General features: G+C 42.3%; 1 long non-coding RNA gene across 1 annotated transcript in view; it reads right to left on the bottom strand.

The window, feature by feature from the left end:
• Positions 1-21,210, bottom strand: part of LOC149979544 (uncharacterized) — a 1,100,972-nt gene that overhangs the window by 86,057 nt on the left and 993,705 nt on the right. The gene's annotated exons all lie outside the window — the stretch shown is intronic.

The following is a 21,210-nucleotide window of genomic DNA, read 5'->3' as shown; positions in this document are numbered from 1 at the left end:
GTATTGTCTTGGTGATGAGAGTGGGGGTGGGGGTAGTTGCTAGGTAGTTTATTTAGAATAAGGGTTACCTAGAGAAAATTGGACCTCTGAAACAAAAATAGATGGCCCTCCCAAAATATTTTTTTACTTTACCCTCTGAATGCTTGAAAAAAACAAGTTGACCCTCCACTATAATAACAATTAAAACATAAAGTGGATAGCATAAAAACACGCTTACCGTTTACCCTCACTTCTAGGACAGACCAGAGACTTTGATCTGCAGATGTAGAAAGTGTTCTTCGTCCTGTAAGCATTACATGGCAACGCAGAATATTTTATAGCGCACAGGGCTGTGGGCCAAAAGGTTGTGGCTTCGCAGACCACCATGGACAAGAATAGGGGTGGAAGGTCAAACGATGTATGGAATCAGTCGTTAGGATGTTTTTACATAAAACATCAATAATGTTCCAACTGGAGAATTCAGAAAAGCACTGGAACGGGAGGTAACTCTGTGGTTGACATCTAGATGGTTGACATCTAGTGGAAGCCCTAGGAAGTGCAACCTCATCCATATCTCAACGTGTATTCGGTAGGCCAAGCTTTGAAAAACTACAAACCTCAGATTTACCACTTCCTGGTTGGATTTTTTCTCAGGTTTTTGCCTGCCATGTGAGTTCTGTTATACTCACAGAAATCATTCAAACAGTTTTAGAAACTTCAGAGTGTTTTCTATCCAATACTAATAATAATATGCATATATTAGCATTTGGGACAGAGTAGGAGGCAGTTCACTCTGGGCACGCTATTCATCCCAAAGTGAAAATGCTGTCCTCTATCCCAATAAGGTTAATTCTGTGAATAACAGTTGTATCCTTTATCAATGTTTATTATGAGTATTTCTGTAAATTGATGTGGCTCTCTGCAAAATCACTGGATGTTTTGGAAGCAAAACATTACTGAACGTAACGCGCCAATGTAAACTGATATTTTTGGATATGAATATGCACTTTATTGAACAAAACCTACATGTATTGTGTAACATGATGTCCTATGAGTGTCATCTTATGAGGATCATCAAAGGTTAGTGATTAATTTTTATCTCTATCTGCTTTTTGTGACTCCTCTCTTTCACTGGAAAAATGGCTGTGTGTGTTTTTGTGACTTGGCAATTATTCACAAATGGAAGAAACACAAAAAAACTGTCCATCTCCCTCGGCCTGGGGCTCCATGCAAGATCTCACCTCGTGGAGTTGCAGTGATCATGGGAACAGTGAGGAATCAGCCCAGAACTACACGGGAGGATCTTGTCAATGATCTCAAGGCATCTGGGTCCATAGTCACCAAGAAAACAATTGGTAACACACTGTGCCGTGAAGGACTGAAATCCTGCAGCACCCGCAAGGTCCCCCTGCTCAAGAAAGCACATATACATGCCCGTCTGAAGTTTGCCAATGAACATCTCAATGATTCAGAGGACAACTGGGTGAAAGTCTTGTGGTCAGATGAGACCAAAATGGAGCTCTTTGGCCTCAACTCAACTCGCAGTGTTTAGAGGAGGAGGAATGCTGCCTATGACCCCAAGAACAACATCCCCACCGTCAAACATGGAAGTGGAAACATTATGCTTTGGGGGTGTTTTTCTGCTAAGGGGACAGGACAACTTCGCCGCATCAAAGGGATGATGGACGGGGCCATGTACTGTCAAATCTTGGGTGAGAACCTCCCTCCCTCAGCCAGGGCATTGAAAATGGGTCGTGGATGGGTATTCCAGCATGGCAATGACCCAAAACACATGGCCAAGGCAACAAAGGAGTGGCTCGAGAAGAAGCACATTAAGGTCCTGGAGTGGCCTATCCAGTCTCCAGACTTTAATCCCATAGCAAATCTGTGGAGGGACCTGAAGGTTCGAGTTGCCAAACGTCAGCCTCGAAACCTTAATGACTTGGAGAAGATCTGCAAAGAGGAGTGGGACAAAATCCCTCCTGAGATGTGTGCAAACCTGGTGGCCAACTACGAGAAACGTCTGACCTCTGTGATTGCCAACAAGGGTTTTGCCACCAAGTACTCGGTCATGTTTTGCAGAGGGGTCAAATATGTATTTCCCTCATTGAAATGCAAATCAATTTAGAACATTTTTTGCGTTTTTCTGGATTTTCTTTGTTGTTCTTCTGTCTCTCACTGTTCAAATAAACCTACCATTAAATTATAGATGGATCATTTCTTTGTCAGTGGGCAAACATATAACATTAGCAGGGGATCAAATACTTTTTTCCCTCACTGTACATATTTCCCCAAAATATTTTTACATTTTGTGCGCTGCCTTTTCAGCGGAATGTTGTCGAAGGGTGCCGCTAGAGGAACCCCTAGCCGTATTAAGGACAACAAAGTCAAGGTATTGGAGTGGCCTTCACAATGCCCTGACCTCAATCCTATAGAAAATTTGTGGGCAGAACTGAAAAAGCGTGTGCGAGCAAGGAGGCCTAAAAACCTGATTCAGTTACACCAGCTCTGTCAAGAGGAATGGGCCAAAATTCACCCAACTTATTGTGGGAAGCTTGTGGAAGGCTACCCGAAACGTTTCAACCAAGTTAAACAATTTGAAGGCAATGCTACCAAATATTAATTGAGTGTATGTAAACTGAAATAAATCATTCTCTCTAGTATTATTCTAACATTTCACATTCTTAAAATAAAATGGTGATCCTAACTAACCTAAAACAAGGAATTTTTACTGCGATTAAATGTCAGGAATTGTGAAAAACTAAGTTTAAATGTATTTGGCCAAGGTGTATGTAAACTTCTGACTTCAACTGTATATATTGGTGGATACAAAATACAGTGGTTTGATTCATCCTGAAAGTTGCCATATAAAATATTTCAAACCATGAAATACTGGAAGATGAGGCAAGTGGGTAACATTTTACAATAAGGTTCAACTGTATTTGTGTTTTGCTATATATTTCCTACAGCATACTGTACATGATGATGCATTGTCGAGAAATATTGTGGGAGAAGAAAAAATCACTGGCACATTAACATATTTTAAGGCATGCTGTCACGCCCTGACGTGTGTATTCTTTGTTTTCTTTATATATTTTGGTTAGGTCAGGGTGTGACATGGGTGATGTATGTGTTTTTGTACTGTTTAGGGGTTTTGTAGGTTTATGGGGTTGTTTACCATCTAGGTGTTTATGTATGTCTATGGTTGCCTAGATTGGTTCTCAATTAGAGGCAGCTGTTTATCGTTGTCTCTGATTGGGAACCATATTTAGGCAGCCATCATTTTTGGGTATTTCGTGGGTTATTGTCTATGTGATGTGGCATGTTTGCACTCAGTTTTGAAAGCGGTCACGGTCGTATCGTTATTTTGTTTGTTCGTTTAGTGTACTTCGTGGTTTTTCGTCTATCATTAAAAGGATGTATTCACACCACGCTGCGCTTTGGTCTCCTCACTACAACGATCGTGACACATGCCTTGTAAGTGGCTATATTTGTTGCACCCATTAGTAATAGTCCTCTACCAATTTAGGTGATATGTGGCAGTAATTCAGTAACAATAACATGTATATTAGGGAACAGATATCTGTTCCCTAATATACATGTTATTGTTACTGAATTACTGCCACATATCACCTAAATTGGTAGAGGACTATTACTAATGGGTGCAACAAATATAGTTCTTATACTTTTTATGATTTAACTACAACATTTACAGTAGTGGTTAGAGAAACATTTTACTTGCTATTACTGTGATATGTATTTTTTTTTTTATCAACCTTGGTTGAATGGACTCTAAGTTGCTAAGGACAAGAGCGCCCGCTAAATGACCAAAGTGTAAATGTTAAAATGAGAACTTGCAAAGAACACTGGGTAATATTTCGCTGCATGGATAATTCTAGTAGTATACAGTATATTAGATTACAGTAAGTGTTGGTACTGTAAAATGGATTAGCATAAAATTGATTACATCCGCTGTATTGTACATTAAATTACAGTAATTTACTGACCAATTTCTGTCAGTAAGTTACTGTACATTTTAAAGGAAATGTTTTAGTGTGAACTAACCTGGCTGACGCCTGCTAAATTAGGTTTTTAATGAGAGAAGCAAGAGAGAGAGTAGTGTTTCCGGTACATAAACATATTAATCCCCCACTGGATCAGACCAGAGGGCTGTAATCTGTGATAAAATTACAGGATAATCATTTGCTTTGTGTCTCAGACGCAATGTTGTTGGTGCTGATAATGTAATCCCTCCCCATTGCACATTGCCTACAGTGCCTTCAGAAAGTATTCACAACCCTTGTATTACATTGGGAATTTGTGTCACTGGCCTACACACAATACTCTATAATGTCAAAGTGGAAAAATATTTTTTGAAATTTGTACGAATTAATAAAAAATGGAAAGCTGAAATGTCAAGCCTTGATATGGTAAGCCTAAATTAGTTCAGGAGTAAAAAATGTGCTTAACAAGTCAAATAATAAATTGCATGGACTAACTCTGTGTGCAATAATAGTGTTTACATGATTTTTGAATGACTACTTTATCTCTTTACCCCACACACACAATTATCGGTAAGGTCCCTCAATTAAGCATTGAATTTAGATTGAATCACAAAGACCAGGGAGATTTTCCAAAACCTCGTAAAGAAGGACACCTATTGGTAGATGGGTAAATGAATTGAATATCCCTTCGAGCATGGTGAAGTTATTAATTACACTTTGGGTGGTGTGTGTATATATATACACCCAGTAAATTCAAAGATACAGGCATCCTTCCTAAGGATACCACTCAGGGATTTCACCATGAGGCCAATGGTGACATTAAAACAGTTGCAGAGTTTAATGGCTGTGATAGGAGAAAACTGAGGATGGACCAACAACATTGCAGTTGCTTCACAATACTAACCTAATTGACAGAGTGAAAAAAAGGAATCCTGTGCAGAATGAAACTATTAAAAAACATGCATCTCAACTTCCGGCGCCGACAGAGATGGCCGCCTCGCTTCGTGTTCCTAGGAAACTATGCAGTATTTTGTTTTTTTACGTGTTATTTCTTACATTGGTACCCCAGGTAATCTTAGGTTTCATTACATAGTCGGGAAGAACTACTGAATATAAGAGCAGCGTCAACTCACCATCAGTACGACCAGGAATATGACTTTCCCAAAGAGGATCCTGTGTTCTGCCTTCCACCCAGGACAACGGAATGGATCCCAGCCTGCGACCTAAAACAATGAAGTTGTAAAAGAGGGAAACCAAGCGGTCTTCTGGTCAGGCTCCGGAGACGGGTGCATCACGCACCACTCCCTAGCATACTACTCGCCAATGTCCAGTCTCTTGACAACATGGTTGATGAAGGGTAGCATTCCAGAGGGACATCAGCGACTGTAACGTTCTTTGCTTCACGGAAACATGGCTCACTCGAGAGACGCTAACGGAATCGGTGCAGCCAGCTGGTTTCTCCACGTATCGCACCAACAGAAACAAACATATTTTTCTGGTAAGAAGAGGGGCGGGGCGTATGCCTTATGATTAACGAGACGTGGTGTGATCACAACAACATGCAGGAGCTCAAGTCCTTCTGTTCACCTGATTTAGAATTCCTCAAAATCAAATGTCGACCGCATTATCTACCAAGGTAATTCTCTTCGATTATAATCACAGCCGTATATATTCCCCCCCAAGCAGACACATCGATGGCCCTGAACTAACTTTATTTGACTCTTTGTAAACGGGAAACACATATCCTGATGCTGCATTCATTGTAGCTGGGGATTTTAACAATGCTAATCTGAAAACATGACACCCTGAATTGAATCAGCATATCGATTGCGCAACCAGGGCTGGTAACCTTGGATCATTGCTATTCTAACTTCCGCGATGCATATAAGGCCCTCCCCCTCCCTCCTTCCGGAAAAGCTGACCACGACTCCATTTTGTTGCTCCCTGCCTACAGACATAAACTAAAACAAGAAGCTCCTGCGTTCAGGTCTGTTCAACGCTGGTCCGACCAATCTGATTCCACGCTTCAAGACTGCTTCGATCACGTGGACTGGGATATGTTCCGCATTGCTTCCTACAACAACATTGCCGAATACGCTGATTCGGAGAGCGAGTTCATTAGAAAGTGCATTGACGATGTAGTTCCCATAGCAGCGATTAGAACATTCCCAAACCAGAAACTGTGGATTGATGGCAGCATTCGCGTGAAACTGAAAGCACGAACCACTGCTTTTAACCAGGGAAAGGTGACCAGAAACATGATCGAATACAAACAGTGTAGCTATTCCCTCCGCAAGGCAATCAAACAAGCTAAGCGTCAGTATAGAGACAAAGTAGAGTCACAATTCAACGGCTCAGACACGAGGTATGTGGCAGGGTCTACAGTCAATCACGGATTACAAAAAGAAAACCAGCCCCGTCTCGGACGAGGATGACTTGCTTCCAGGCAGAAGCCAGTGCCACTGACACAGCCCGCATCCAAAACCTGTGAACTCTCATTCACTGCAGCCGACGTGAGTAAAACATTTAAACATGTTAACCCTCGCAAGGCTGCAGGCCCAGACGGCATCCCCAGCCGCGTCCTCAGAACATGCGCAGACCAGCTGGCTGGTGTGTTTACGGACATATTCAATCAATCCTTATCCCAGTCTGCTGTTCCCACATGCTTCAAGAGGGCCACCATTGTCCCTGTTCCCAAGAAAGCTAAGGTAACTGAGCTAAACAACTCACTTCCGTCATCATGAAGTGCTTTGAGAGACTAGTCAAGGACCATATCACCTCCACCCTACCTGACACCCTAGACCCACTCCAATTTGCTTACCGCCCAAATAGGTCCACAGACGATGCAATCTCAACCACACTGCACACTGCCCTAACCAATCTGGACAAGAGGAATACCTATGTGAGAATGCTGTTCATTGACTACAGCTCAGCATTTAACACCATAGTACCCTCAACTCGTCATCAAGCTCAAGACCCTGGGTCTCGACCCCGCCCTGTGCAACTGGGTACTGGGCTTCCTGACGGGCTGCCCCCAGGTGGTGAGGGTAGGTAACAACATCTCCACCCCGCTGATCCTCAACACTGGGGCCCCACAAGGGTGCGTTCTGAGCCCTCTCCTGTACTCCCTGTTCACCCACAACTGCGTGGCCACGCACGCCTCCAACTCAATCATCAAGTTTGTGGACGACACTACAGTGGTAGGCTTGATTACCAACAACGATGAGACGGCCTACAGGGAGGAGGTGAGGGCCCTCGGAGTGTGGTGTCAGGAAAATAACCTCACACTCCACATCAACAAAACAAAGGAGATGATTGTGGACTTCAGGAAACAGCAGAGGGAGCACCCCCCTATCCACATCGATGGGACAGCAGTGGAGAGGGTAGTAAGTTTTAAGTTCCTCGGCGTACACATCAAGGACAAACTGAAATGGTCCACCCACACAGACAGCGTCGTGAAGACGGGGCAACAGCGCCTCTTCAACCTCAGGAGGCTGAAGGAATTCAGCTTGTCACCAAAAGCACTCAGAAACTTCTATAGATGTACAATCGAGAGCATCCTGTCGGGCTGTATCACCGCCTGTTACGGCAACTGCTCCGCCCACAACCGTAAGGCTCTCCAGAGGGTAGTGAGGTCTGCACAACGCATCACCGGGGGCAAACTACCTGCCCTCCAGGACACCTACACCACCCGATGTCACAGGAAGGCCATATATCATCAAGGACAATAACCAACCGAGACACTGCCTGTTCACCCCGTTATCATCCAGAAGACCAGGTCAGTACAGGTGCATCAAAGCAGGGACCGAGAGACTGAAAAACAGCTTCTATCTCAAGGCCATCAGACTGTTAAACAGCCACCACTAACATTGAGTGGCTGCTGCCAACACACTGACTCAACTCCAGCCACTTTAATAATGGGAATTGATGGAAATTGATGGAAAATATATCACTAGCCACTTTAAACAATGCTACTTAATAAAATGTTTACATACCCTACATTACTCATCTCATATGTATTTGTATATATTGTACTCTATATCATCTACTGCATCTTTATGTAATACATGTATCACTAGCCACTTTAAACTATGCCAATTTGTTTACATACCCTACATTACTCATCTCATATGTAAATACTGTACTCGATACCATCTACTGCATCTTGCCTATGCCGTTCTGTACCATCACTCATTCATAAATCTTTATGTACATATTCTTTATCCCTTTACACTTGTGTGTATACGGTAGTAGTTTTGGAATTGTTAGGTTAGATTACTCGTTGGTTATTACTGCATTGTCGGAACTAGAAGCACAAGCATTTCGCTACACTCGCATTAACATCTGCTAACCATGTGTATGTGAGAAATACATTTGATTTGGTTTTGTTTGTAATAACGCACTAATGTAAAAATCAACAAAAAAAATCTAGGAAATTAACTTAATGTCCTGAATACAAAGTGTTATGTTTCAATAAAATGTATTTATAAAGCCCTGTTTACATCAGCCTATGTCACAAAGTGCTGTACAGAAACCCAGCCTAAAACCCCAAACAGCAAGCAATGCAGATGCAGAAGCACGGTTGCTAGGAAAAACTCCCTAGAAAGGCCAGAACTTAGGAAGAAAGCTAGAGAGGAACCAGGCACTGAGGGTTGGCCAGTCCTCTTCTGGATGTGCCGGGTAGAGATTATAACAGAACATGGCCAAGATGTTCAAAGGATCAGATAATAATAACATAATCAATAATTATGTTTAGGACATCTCCAACACAACACATCCCTGAGTACCACTCTTCACATTTTCAAGCATGGGGGTGGCTGCATTATCTTATGGGTATGCCTGTCATCAGCAAAAGGACTAAGAAGTAAAAAATATTGTGATCTAAGTGATCTAAGGCACTGCATCGCAGTTCTAGCGGTGCCACTATAGATCCCGTTTAAAGTCTAGGCTCTGTCGCAGCCGGCCGCGACCGGGAGTGGTGCACAATTGGCCAAGCGTCGTCCGGGTTAGGCCGGCAGGGATGTTCTTGTCCCATCGCGCACTAGTGACTCCTGTGGCAAGCCGGGTGGACGCACGACTCTCGACCTTCGCCTCTCCTGCGTCTGTACAGGAGTTGCAGCGATGGGACAAGACTGCAACTACAAATAGGATACCACGAAATTGGGGAGAAAAAGGGGTAAACCCCCCCAAAAATGGAATAGAGCTAAGCACAGGCAAAATAATAGAGAAATACCTGGTTGAGGTTCTGCTTTCCAACAGACACTTGGGAACAAATTCACCTTTCAGCAATAACAATAACCTAAAACAGAAGGCAATATACACTGGAATTACTTACCAATTGCATTGGGCTCCCAAGTGGCGCAATGATCTAAGGCACTGCATCTCAGTGCTAGAGGCATCACTACAGACCTGACTTGCCTAGTTAAATAAAGATTAAATAAATACAAAATTACCAAGTCAACATTGAATGTTCCTGAGGGGCCTAGTTACAGGTTTGACTTAAATTGGCTTGGATATCTATGGCAAGGCCTGAAAATGACTGTCTAGCAATGATCAACAACCAACTTGACATAGCTTGAAGAATTGTTTTAATAATAATGTGCAAATATTCAATCTAGGTGTGCAAAGCTTAGATTTTCCCAGAAAGATTCACAGCTGTAATCGGTGCCAAAGGTGATGCTAACATGTTTTGTTTCTCACACAAATTATCAGTGAACCTACCAGGTACCACCCCAAAGCTGTAAACACGGGCACACTCATTGATATCATCCTAACCAACTTGGCCTCTAAATACACCTCTGCTGTTTTCAACCAAGATCTGAGTTCACTGGCTCATTTCCTGCATCCGTAATGGATCAGCGGTCAAACGACCTCCACTCATCACTGACAAACGCTCCCTGAAAGACTTTCTTTCTAATCAACCTGGCCCGGGTATCCTGGAAGGATATTGACCTCATCCCATCAATAGAGGATGCCTGGTTATTTTTTTTTAAATATCCTCCTGAACCATCTTAAATAAGCATGCCCCATTCAAGAAATGTTGAACCAGGAACAGATATAGCCGTTGGTTCCCTCCAGACCTGACTGCCCTTAACCAACACAAAAACAGGGGCTGTTTGATGCATTAGCATCGAACAGCCCCCGTGATATGTCACTTTTCAGGGAAGTTAGAAACCAATATACACAGTCAGTTAGAAAAACCAAGGCTAGCATTTTCAAGCAGATATTTGCTTCCTGCAACACAAACTAAAAAACGTTCTGGGACACTAAAGTCCAAGGATAATAAGAAAACCACCTCCCAGCTGCCCACTGCACTGAGGATAGGAAACTCTGTCATAATTGAGAATTTCAATAAGCATTTTTCTACGGCTGGCCATGCTTTCCACCTGGCTACCCCTACCCCGGTCAACAGCACTGCACCCCCCACAGCAACTCGCCCAAGCCTTCCCCATTTATCCTTCTCCCACATCCAGTCAGCTTATGTTCTGAAAGAGCTGCAAGATCTGGACCACTACAAATCAGCCGGGCTAGACAATCTGGACCCTTTCTTTCTAAAACTATCTGCCGAAATTGTTGCAACCCCTATTACAAGCCTGTTCGACCTCTCTTTCGTGTCGTCTGAGATTCCCAAAGATTGGAAAGCAGCTGCGGTCATCCCCCTCTTCAAAGGGGAGGACACTCTAGACCCAAACGGCTACAGACCTATTTCTATCCTACCCTGCCTTTCTAAGGTCTTAGAAAGGTCCTAAACGATATCTTAACCACCATCGATAAGAAACAATACTGTGCAGCTGTATTCATTCACCTGGCCAAGGCTTTCGACTCTGTCAATCACCACATCCTCATCGGCAGACTCGATGGCCTTGGTTTCTCAAATGATTGCCTCGCCTGTTTCACCAACTACTTCTCTGATAGAGTTGAGTGTGGAGGGCCTGCTGTCCGGGCCTCTGGCAGTCTCTATGGGGGTGCCACAGGGTTCAATTCTTGGGCCGACTATCTTCACTGTGTACATCAATGATGTCGCTCTTGCTGCTGGTGAGTCTCTGATCCACCTCTATGCAGATGACACCATTCTGCACACTTCTGGCCCTTCTTTGGACACTGTGTTAACAACCCTCCAGACGAGCTCCAATGCCATACAACTCTCCTTCTGTGGCCTCCAACTGCTCTTAAATACAAGTAAAACTAAATGCGTGCTTTTCAACCGATCACTGCTCGCCCGTCCAGCATCACTACTCTGGACTGTTCTGACTTAGATTATGTGGAGAACTACAAATACCTAGGTGTCTGGTTAGACTGTAACCTCTCCTTCCAGACTCACATCAAACATCTCCAATCCAAAGTTAAATCTGCAGTCTATTACAGTGCCATCCGTTTTGTCACCAAAGCCCCATATACTACCCACCACTGCAACCTGTCTGCTCTCATTGGCTGGCCTTCGCTTCATACTCGTCGCCAAACCCACTGGCTTCAGGTCATCTACAAGACCCTGCTAGGTAAAGTCCCCCCTTATCTCAGTTCGCTGGTCACCATAGCATCGCCCACGCGTGCCAGCAGGTATATCTCTATGGTCACACCCAAAACCAATTCTTCCTTTTAGCCGCCTCTCCTTCCAGTTCTCTGCTGCCAATGACTGGAACGAACTACAAAAAATCTCTGAAACTGGAAACACTTATCTCCCTCACAAGCTTTAGGCACTAGCTTTCAGAGCAGCTCACAGATTACTGCACCTGTACATAGCCCATCTATAATTTAGCCCAAACAACTACCTCTTCCCCTACTGTATTTATTTATTTTGCTCCTTTGCACCCCATTATTTCTATTTCTACTTTGCACATTCTTCCACTGCAAATCTACCATTCCAGTGTTTTACTTGCTATATTGTATTTACTTCACCACCATGGCCTTTTTTTGCCTTTACCTGCCCTATCTCACCTCACTTGCTCACATTGTATATAGACTTATTTTTTTACTGTATTATTGACTGTATGTTTGTTTTACTCCATGTGTAACTCTGTGTTGGTGTTTGTGTCGAACTGCTTTGCTTTATCTTGGCCAGGTCGCAATTGAACTTGTTCTCAACTTGCCTACCTGGTTAAATAAAGGTGAAATACATTTTTTTAACTACGTTGGGTCCCTGGAGATTGGAGGGACGCAGTATATAATATATTAAATGTTCAATGAATCAAAAGTATAAAAACAGGCTTAGAGCACATCCTTGTCATTATTCTATGCAAAACATCAGTCAGGAGTTTGCTACATCACTTACAGTTGAACAGGTTTAGAGGAGGGTTAATATATCAAAGGCTACAAAAGTAAAATGCATGTTTTTTTCAGACACATGGTTGAACCAAAGTACAGAGTTGTGCTGTGAACAGCCACTATTCGTCGACTGCAGGAACTCTAACCGTTACTCTCATAAAAATCACGCTAAGCCCGCCAACGAACCAACAACCAGGCAAAGTGTCAATACAGGACTAAGATTGAACCCTACCACACTGGCTCTGATGCTCGTTGAATGTGGCAGGGCTTGTCAACTATTACGGACTACAAAGGGAAGCCCAGCCATGAGCTGCCCAGTGACACGAGCCTACCAGATGATCTAAAGGACTTCTATGCATGCTTAGAGGCAAGCAACACCAGAGCATGCATGAGAGCGCCAGCTGTTCCGGACAACTGTATAATCATGCTCTCCATTGCCAATGTGAGTAAAACCTTTAAACAGGTCAACATTCAGAAGGCCACAGGGCCATACAGATTACCAGGACATGTACTCTGAGCATGCGTTGACCAACTGGCAGGTCTCTTCACTGACATTTTCACCATGCCCCTGACCGAGTCTGTAAAACCTACATGTTTCATGCAGACGACCATAGGTCCTTTACCCAAGAACACCAAGGTAACATACCTAAATGAGTACTGAACCATAGCACTCACGTCTGTAGCCATGAAGTGCGTTGAAAGGCTGGTCATGGCTCACATCAACACCATCATAGCAGAAACCCTAGACCCACTCCAATCTGCATACCGCCCCAACAGATCCACAAATGACACAATCTCTATTGCACTCCTTACTGCCCTAACCCACCTGGACAAAAGGAACAACTATGTGAGAATGCTGGTACTATGCTGGTACCATCTCCTTCTGCAACTGGATCCTGAACATCCTGTCAGGCCACCCTCAGGTGGTAAGTGTAGCCAAGCCAACAATACATCTGCCACACTGATCCTCAAGCTGGGGGCCCATCAGGGGTGCTTGCTTAGTCCCCGCCGTACTCCTTGTTAACCCACAACTGCGTGGCCAAGCACAATTCCAACACCATCATTAAGTTTGCCGACAACACATTGGTAGTAGGTCTGATCACCAAGAACAATGAGACAGCCTTTAGGGAGGAGGTCAGAGACCTGCCAGGGTGGTGCCAGGACAACAACCTCTCCCTCAACGTGATCAAGACAAAGGATATGATTGTAGACTACAGGAAAAAGAGGGCCGAGCACGTCCCCATTTTCATCGATGGGGTTGTAGTGGAGCAGGTCGAGAGCTTCAAGTTCCTTAATGCCCACATCAACAAGTTATCATCGTCCAAAAACACCAAGACAGTCATGAAGAGTGCACGACAAAGCCTATTCCCCCTCAGGAGACTGAAAACATTTGGCATGTGTCCTCAGATCCACAAAAAGTTCTACAGCTGCACCATTGAGAGCATCATGACTGGTTGCATCACCGCCTGGTATGCCAACTGCTCAGCAGCTGACCGCAAGGCACTACAGAGTGTAGTGAGTACGACCCAGTACATCACTGGGCCAAGCTTCCTGCCATCCACGACCTCTATACAAGTTGGTATCAGAGGAAGGACCTAAAAATTGCCAAAGACAGTCACCCTAGTCATAGACTGTCCTTTCTTCTGTCACAGGGCAAGCGGTACCGGAGCGCCAAATCTAGGTCCAAAAGTTTCTTTAGCAGCTTCTACCCGCAAGCCACAAGACTTCTGAACAGCTAATCAAATGGCTACCCGGACTATTTGCTTCTCCCCCGCCTTTTTTCAAGCTGCTGCTACTTGCTGCACATCATCTATGCAAAGTCACTTTACACCTACCTACATGTACATATAACCTCAATTACTTTGACTATCCTGTACCCCTGCACATTGATTTGTAACAGTACCCCCTCGTTATTGTTATTTTATTATGTACTTTTTACTTTACTTTGTAAAATATTTCTTAACTCTTATTTTTCTTAACTGCATCGGTGGTCAAGGGCTTGTAAATAAGCATTACACAGTAAGCTCTACACCTGTTGTATTTGGCCCATGTAACAAATACAATTTGATTTGATTGTGGCAATGCGTAGCTCCCGAGACTTGTTGGACAAAACCCACTGTGTCGATGATGGCTCTGAAAGCCTTTTGGAGTGGGTATGTGGATTTCTCCATGTGAATATTGAAGTCACCAAAAACATGAATATTATCTGCCATGAACACAAGGTCCGATTGGAACCAGGCGGCCTGTATATGTAGTGAGGGACACTGTATATGGCCCAGGCGGCCTGTAAACAGTAGCTATAAACTGTGGTTGTGTAGGCTGCATAGATTTCATAACTAGAACCTTGTTTTGTAAATTGAAATTTCATGTCATAAATGTTAGCAACACTAGTCCCTAGTTTGACCAGGAGTAGAGGTCTTATTTAACACAGTAAATTACTCAGGCTTGGGCACTGTTTCAGTCAGGCCAATCACATCAAGTTCATGATCAGTGATTAGTTCATTGACTATGACTGCCTTGGAAGTGAGGGATCTAACATTAAGTCATCCTATTTTGAGATGTGAGGTATTATCTCCTTCAATAATGACAGGAATGGAGGAAGTCTTAATTTCAATGAGATTGCTAAGGCGAACACCTCCAAGTTCGGATTTGCCAGACCTATATCGAGGCACAGGCACTGTCTCAATGGGAAAAACTGAGCTGACTACACTGTGTTAGGGGCAGACTCCACTCAGCTGACAGTCTGGCTAATGGCCTGCTGCCTGGCCTTCACCCTATCTCATTGTGGAGATAGAGGAGTTAGAGCCCTGTCTATGTTGACAGATAAGTAGAGAGCACCCCTCCAGCTAGGATGGAGTCCGTCACTCCTCAGCAGGCCAGGCTTGGTCCTGTTTGTGGGTGAGTCCCAGAAATAGTGCCAGTTATCTACAAATTCCATGTTTTGGGTGGGGCAGAAAACTTCTGTCAACCGGCGATTGAGTTGTGCAAGTAGAGCTTCTGCAGAGCTCATCACTCCCACTAACTGGGAGCAGGCCAGAGACAATTACTTGATGACAACACATCTTCCTAACTAAATGACACGCTGTATCCATGTTGTGCATGGTGACCTCTGACTGTTTAATTCTAAAATCGTTGGTGCCGACGTGGATAACAAGATCCCTATACCAACTATACTCAATTTTAATCTCAACCAGCACCCTCTTCTAATTAGACATTACGTTTGTAGCCCTGCCCCCTGTTAAACAATGTATGATCGCTGGATGATTGTTGTTAAAATCTAATATTGCGTGAAATGGAGTTGCCACTGGGTGGATGAGACCTGGGAAGGCTCAGGCTCTGATTCCGACTACTTGTTTAGCGGGGAAAACCGGTTTCTATCGGCTGAGTGAGCGACACTGGTTGAGCATGCCTACTGCATTTATTTCCAGGAGCTGTGAGAAAATTGTCCGGCTGCGGGGACTGTGCAGGGGGATTAACGCTACGACACTGTTTCATCCTTTCCTATACTTCAATTGCCATCCAACAATTCTCACAACCGCGGACCATTCTCACCAATCCAGCCCAGGACCTCCACATCCGGCTTTTTCACCCACAGGATCATCTGAGACCAGCCACTCGGACAGCTGATGAAGCTGAAGGGTATTTCTGTCTGTAAAACCGGTCTGTAAAACCCTTTTGTGTGGAATAACTTACTCAATAACGGCCCACCCATGGTGTGAAATCTATAGATTAGGGCCTCATGAATTTATTTAAATTGACTAATTTACTCATGTGAACTGTAACTCAGTAAAATTGTAGAAATTGTTGCATGTTGTGATTATATTTTTGTTCAGTATACATTCCCTCTTCACAAGTATCAGTACATTTTATCACAGTTGGCCCAACCTGGGCTCTCTGAACACATCAACACATCATCCATAAAGTAGTGAAACTACAGCTCTTGCAGAGCAAGGGAAGCAACTACTTATATGTCTCAGAGTGTGTGATGTCACAGCTAGCACATCGCTCACTAGTAGTTAGCCATTTCACAAACATACACATGAAACCACTAATGTCCCAGAGACCTGCAAGCTTTAAACAGCTCCAAGAAAGCAGAGCCATGCCCTTGTGGGAGTCATAATTTGCCAAACGTCATGGTCGCTACACTGTAATTATACCTTAATCTTACATAATGCTTATATATAATGTGGCAGGAAAATTATCTACATTTTAAGTGAAATATTAGCTTTTGTCTGAAAAAGTCTGGAAATTCTAAATCGATTTGGACCTATACAAGGCTTTTCAGCATACCCACGTCGACATCTGCTAGAGCACTGTAAATGTATTGATCTACTGTACTTCAACAACAGATGTACTCCCATTGGATTTTATTGTACCTTTATTTTGGTTGATTAGGATTGAAACCTTCCCCAAACAGTCTAATACATACTGTTAGAGTAAGTTTTCCCTATTTATGTACTTATTTTTTCATGTAAAACACACATGTACTCTGACATTGGGAATAATTTTGCTATATGCCCATTGGTAATTAACAGGGTAATCTGCAGCTCAAACAACAACAAAGCCACACAGCAGCACACATAACTGTGTCAGAGTTTTAAACTACCCTTCACCCCCTTTGGTTCCATGCTGGCTGAAGACCTAGCTAGCCAGTAACTACAGTGGTTCCTCCTTTAAAAGTTGCGAGCTAGCACCGCGGGACTTAGAAGTACCCAGCGCCACGGCTTCATTGCTCCAGACCACCACAAGGGGGAGTTAGAGCACTCATTATGAATTTGGGTCCCAAGGTTTTTATATGACCAATCAAATTGAGTGGTTCCAATGACGAATTTTGATGCGAGCCACCCTTGCCTTGTGTTGTTCTTCAACAAAGATGGCTGACAAAACATTACGGTGGAAACAGATGTAAGTTGCTATAATGTCATAATGAGTCAAGCAAAAAATTTACAATTGAGAGGAATATGTTTGTCTCTACGTTAACTAACATTTGTGCATATTTTTTCGTCATAAAGTAAATTTACGAAAATCGCTATTTAGTAAGTTATCTGACTAGCTAACATTAGCCAGCTAGCTAGTGTTGGGATAATGAATTTGTAATTCATGTTTTTTTATAATTTAGGGACCCCTGAGAAATCCAGCAATCCAGGCTGTCGTCTTGTGAAACAGTGGATGTAAAGAATCTAGCTAGCTAAAGCATTTACTGCAAATTGAATGTACAATTGTGTACACTTGCCTTGCAATACAGCTGAAGTAACATAGCTAGCTAACTATTTACTTGCTCATTGTGTAGTGGGGGATAAAAAATAACTGTATGCCTATGGATGTGTAGCTAGCTACAGTATGTAGCCGCTCTGTGTATGGACCCTAAAACTTTAGGTTCTGAACTAATATCCATACCAATCTATGAACCTCAGCTATCATAGTTGTTGTATCAACTTCAATTCTGAATGACATTAATGAAGCCTATGGATAGAGTAGAATATAGTAACTTTATTGTGCCAAGGATGCAAGTCCTATATTCACATATACTATACCACGCACGAGACTCCCACATTGTAGCCTGTACATTGAATATATTCACTGATCATGTACACTTCCTTGGCAAATAAAGGTATGGTTCAGATATGAATCTCTGAGACAATCTTTTTCAGTCATATCAAACTCCATTATTTGATAGATGCTGGGTCTGCATGTAGTATGGTTTACAATTATTCACTTCAACAGTGTTTACCACTCCTGCTCCTGGGACATCAATGATTACACATTGTAACTATGCAATAGACTAGAAACATGATTGATTTGTAATTCATATATACAGAAAGAAACTATGCATTTCTAACTCCCTTCATCTGCATTAATCTGAGGACACGGGATAGTATTTCAATGAGATACTTAATTTCAATGGGTGGAGAATGTGAAACACTGTATTGAAAAGTTCATTATCCAGGCGTTATAAATACATAAATGGATTATAATTATGATAAGTATAATATTATGAATACAAGTTCAATCTGTACTTCAATGCACATATGGTGTGCATTATAAAACTAGGAAGAAAGATGAAGTGGGGAGAGGTGTAGAAGACAGAAAGGGAAAGAGGTAAGAACAGCGTCTGACAGCATATGATTCATGAATTACAGTGCTACCCTAATATTCTCTCAGTTCATCACAATTGCGGTGTCTCCTAACCAGCCTTGGGCCCCCATTTGGCCCGAAGGTTATCTTAAGAGGGGGTGAGGTTGCGATGATGGGACTGGCTTCCTCTCTCACATCAAATCATTTAAGCACCAGCTGTTAGAGCAGCTCATAGGTCACTGCATCTGTACATAGCCCACCTGAAATTAGCACATCCAACTACCTCATCCCCATACTGTTATCTATTTTATTTATTTTGCTCCTTTGCACCCCAGTATCTCTACTTGTACACTCATCTTCAGCACAGCTATCACTCCAGTATTTAATTGCTATATTGTAATTATTTCGCCACTATGGCCTGTTTATTCCCATACCTCCGTTATCCTACCCTCATTTGCATACACTGTATATAGACTTTTTCTATTGTATTATCGACTGTATGTTTGTTTAATCCATGTGTAACTCTGTGTTGTTGTTTATGTTGCACTGCTTTGCTTTATCTTGGCCAGGTCAAAGTTGCAAATTACGATAGACGCAGACGCCTATCAGAGTGTACCTGAAACATTTAAATATAGAGGGCTATGTGTCTCACCACTTGGGTATTGCAAGGCTAACCCCCAGGGAAATCATGACTTGGCAGCAACAGATAGTCTAATGAAAATGGCTGTGTATGTTGTGTAAATCAGCAGACATCAATAAAGGTTTTTTAATTAATGCATGTGAGACAGGTTTCATGTACAAGAAGACAGGCAGAGATAGAAAAAAAGAACACAGAACAGTTTAATTATCTCTCCTTATGGACACTTTTGCCATCAATAAAACTGTTTTATTTCTTTACTTACCTATTGTTCACCTAATACCTTTTTTGCACTTGGTTAGAGCCTGTAAGTAAGCATTTCACTGTTGTATTCGGTGCACGTGACAAAAAAACTTTTGATTCCACGACCTGTTCCTCGGACAGTGAACATCTGGCAATATCTACATTTTTAACCCCTTGGTCAGCTTGCATTTTGAAAGTAAAGAAAACAGCTTATTTTTTATAGATAGGAAAACAATAACTGAGATATGATCGTTCAATCTAAAGCAGCAGATGTTATTTTTTTTAGGATAAGTCAATACAGCCCAGTGCTGCTTACCTGAGATGCCATCTTCGTAGGTGACCTCTGACTTACTTTGTGTCGGAAACAAGTTGCTTTCAGAACAATTATTTTTAATTGAAAATAAAAAAGGTTTTGCTCTCAACAAAAAAGACACAAATGTACCTCCATAGCATATAAAAATGTACCTGTAAATAATCACACCTTCATACAAACGTGCTACTATATGCAGAATTATTGATGCACAACCAAAGATGCTGCCATATCCTGCCAGCACTCCCACAAGCGAGCCACTCAGGATCAGAATAATGACGCATGGAAGAGGGAAAAGAATGTGATGCGAACAGCAATTTGTTGCAAGTTTGGGATCAGGGCTAATGGCTGAACAATATATTCAAGCTTTACTAAAGAATAGTCTAATAGCCGAGCTAGGTGTGAAAAAAAATCCTCCTATCACAGACCAGATTTGCTCCAACGACCAAGAGGTAGCTTGCTACTCAATGTAATAAAGTAATGACTTTTCAAATAAGTTACTTAACACGTTATGTTGGCTGACAATTTGTAGATATACATCAAACTTGCCAGTATATTAACTATAGGCTATCTATCTAACCAACGTTTGTTGACTTGATTATTCTCATCATTCTTAGCTTAGCTAAATTGTATAGTCGTTGTGCTTTCTCAATGGACATTTGGATGCTTTTGTAAATTCGCTCTGGCTATCTGAAGGCTAGACAATAGAACGAGTCGAAATTCATCCAAGGCTGAAAAACGGCTTAACTTCTTATGGTATAGGGGATGCTTGCGTCCCACTTGTCCAAAAGCCAGGGAAAATGCAGCGCGGCAAATTCAAATAAAATTATATAAAAATCAAACTTTCATTAAATCACACATGTAAGATACTAAATTAAAGCTACACTCGTTGTGAATCCAGCCAACATGTCAGATTTTAAAAAGGCTTTTCGGCAAAAGCATAAGAAGCTATTATCTGATGATAGCACAACAGTAAACAAAGCGGGTAGCATATTTCAACCCTGCAGTCACTACACAAAACGCAGAAGTAAAATATAAAACGTGCCTTACCTTTGACGAGCTTCTGTTGTTGGCACTCCAATATATCCCATAAACATCACAATTGGTCCTTTTGTTCCATTAATTCCGGCCATATATATCCAAAATGTCCATTTATTTGGCGCATTTGATCCAGAAAAAAACAGCTTCCAAATTGCGCAACGTCACTACAAAATATTTCAAAAGTTGCCTGTAAACTATGCCAAAACATTTCAAACTACTTTTGTAATACAACTTTACGTATTTAACGTTAATAATCAATCAAATTGAAGACGGGTCTATCTGTGTTCAATACAGGAAGACAACAAACTAAGCTACTTTTCAAGTCTTGCGCAACTCTCAACAGTGTTACGCAGTTCCTAGATGGCCATACTTCTTTATTGCACAAAGGAATAACCTCAACCAAATTCCAAAGACTGGTGACATCCAGTGGAAGCGGTAGGAACTGAAAACAAGTTCCTAAGAAATATCGTTTCCCAATGAGAACTTACTGAACAGACAGAGACCTAAATAAAAAATCTGAATGGTTAGTCCTCGGGGTTTTGCCTGCTACATAGGTTCTGTTATACTCACAGACATGATTCAAACAGTTTTAGAAACTTCAGACTGTTTTCTATCCAAATGTTCTAATAATATGCATATCTTATATTCTTGGCATGAGT

The sequence above is a fragment of the Oncorhynchus mykiss genome, chromosome 11 (assembly GCF_057628025.1).
Source record: "Oncorhynchus mykiss isolate SJ-2025 chromosome 11, ASM5762802v1, whole genome shotgun sequence".
Taxonomy (NCBI): domain Eukaryota; kingdom Metazoa; phylum Chordata; class Actinopteri; order Salmoniformes; family Salmonidae; genus Oncorhynchus; species Oncorhynchus mykiss.
The sequence above is the reverse complement of the archived record's forward strand: the minus strand, read 5'-3'. Positions and strand labels throughout refer to the sequence as shown.